We start from the raw sequence: 2,276 nt of genomic DNA, 5'->3' as shown, positions 1-2,276 counted from the left end.
AATCAATCTGGATGATCTGGTGAACTGGAAAGTGCCTTGTGACATGTGTCACAGTTAATGAGAATCCCGTTGTTGGATAGCACCACTTCTCAATCACAACATTCTGAGGAAAGAGATACTGATCAGATCAAGGAAGAGCAGGTCTTCTTGTAGATCAGGAAGAGGCAATTAGCAACAGAGGAGGAGAAACTTGGGTTACTAGGAGAAATCCTGTAGGTGAAATAACTTCTCTGATTAGTTCCCTTTATGTATCAGATAATGAAGTAGAAGAAAGACAAGATGACGAGGAAGAATATCTCACTGTCAGACATTAATGGTAAAAGCAATGATTTGATGAGCATGGGGGTTAGGATTACCACATTGGGAGAGGATTTCAGGGCGTCTGAAGACAGTGCTTTGAATAGGGAGCAAAACATCAGGACATGTATAGAAATGCTGAGGCCCTGAAGCAATGCATGAACACAGCCTTTAAGGAAATTAAAGCTAAGGTAGTAGAGCAGGGTGTTCAATGATTTCCAGGCCAAGGACCCCAAACTGATGGTGAGATGGAGCAGGACCCCCTAATTATAGATATTGTATGAAATAGTGTTCTATCAAACTGGTCCTATAGTCACGCTATTACAGATGGAGTAATGTAACTAAAGTAATCCCTCCCTGGGATTATTAAAGTATTTCTGATTCCTGGTTGATGGGACAGGTGTTGTGAATGAAACGGTGCCCAGCTTGAAAGAGCTCCTGTGTGTCTCTGAATGTGAGCATTGATGACTGAAAGACATCTTCTGCCTCCATTTATCTGTTTACTACAGTCTGTTGGATTCATGTTAACTTGAATTTAAAGACATTTCCATTAGTGGAAAAATTTTCAGGGGGGAATAAAAAAAAAAAGTCTAATCAACCAAAACTTTCGTGACCCCCAAGCAGTACCTCTGTGGACCCTCTAGGTCACAGACCCCCTGTTGAAGACCTCTGTAGTAGATTGTTTGCTCTGATGTGATGAGATGTGGAAGGCTGAGAGAGTTTAAAGCACTAGACCATCAAATACTATTCATTCCCTTGATAGTGGCAGATCAAGTCTCCCCGTGCCGTCTGATCATCTCTCTTCTACCATGAAACATACTAACCCTGAAACATCCTCTCTACTTTGAGCCCGAGCTGTACAAAGAGTACCACAAGGAAGCATTGGACCTTCATGCCCATAAAGGACGGATCAATCTACTGCCTACATCCCTCCAGGGACAGTTCCAGTCATGCCATCGACAAACTGGGATAGTAGACCTCCCTGCATCAACCTCCAACCTGACAGTTCCTTCATCAAGCAGAACATCTGGAGTTATTTCCAAGCCACCTGTGCACATGGAGTTCCCGACATTTGAGAGGGCAGAAGAGGTTTCTTATAAATGTCATCGACCAGTGTGAGACATTTCTAAAAGTAAGGCCCCATCTGATCCTGAATTATTGGGAACTTTAACAAATAAGGCTCTGCTCTGTACTGGTGGAGAGTGGTTAAAAACAAGATTTACAACGGGCTTGAATTTAAAAATGCCTTTTCTGCTGCCTTTCTACCTCCAGACGATCTGTCAGAGGTGGAAGAGAAGTTAAGCGACATGATCCAGTTGCCAGAGCAATGTCTCAGAGACTTTGCCTTTGAGTATCAAGCACTGTGTCTGAGATGGAAGCCAGACATCAGTGAGACGGAGCTAGTGAGGAGGATTTTAAACAACTGCAATCCAAAGATAGCAGGCTTTCTTTGTGGCACAGCACACTCTATGGATCAGCTAATTAAGGTGGGATCCCAGGTTAAAAAAGACTATGCTGCTGTTAAAATGGGGGAAAAGTGAATCAGCACAAAGCCAGAGGAAAAGGCCCAGCAAGACCTAAGGGGAATCCCAGAAAGCCAGTAGACTCTGTATCTGTTGTTCAGCGAGGCCCTGCATCCTCCCTCCTTCATGTTCCCATAGAGGTGTGTGACAGGATGTATACTGCTGTACTGGATACAGCCTGAACCTATGCCCTGATGAGAAATAGTGGAAAATAATCGCTCCAGAAGGGAAGGTTTTGAAGCCAGCTGACAACCAGAAGTATGCACTTGCCAATGGCAAAACCTATATCGCTTTGGGAAAGCAACATGGCATGGTCTTTAGAGACTTTTGTGGTGAAAGATAATAACCTTACCTTTCCCATCATCCTAGGTCATGACCTTTTGTCCAAAACCTCTGCCATTACCAAGCCAGGTGAGTACACCTATCGGTTAGCCCGAGGAGGGCTAACGTTAGCCC

At 44.0% G+C, this 2,276-nt stretch overlaps 1 protein-coding gene across 1 annotated transcript in view; it reads right to left on the bottom strand.

Moving 5' to 3' along the window:
- Positions 1 to 2,276, bottom strand: part of recql (RecQ helicase-like) — a 29,455-nt gene that overhangs the window by 15,461 nt on the left and 11,718 nt on the right. The gene's annotated exons all lie outside the window — the stretch shown is intronic.

This window comes from Cyprinodon variegatus, unplaced genomic scaffold (genome assembly GCF_000732505.1).
Source record: "Cyprinodon variegatus isolate N-32 unplaced genomic scaffold, C_variegatus-1.0 Scaffold813, whole genome shotgun sequence".
NCBI lineage: Eukaryota > Metazoa > Chordata > Actinopteri > Cyprinodontiformes > Cyprinodontidae > Cyprinodon > Cyprinodon variegatus.
This window is presented reverse-complemented; position numbering and strand designations above follow the sequence as displayed.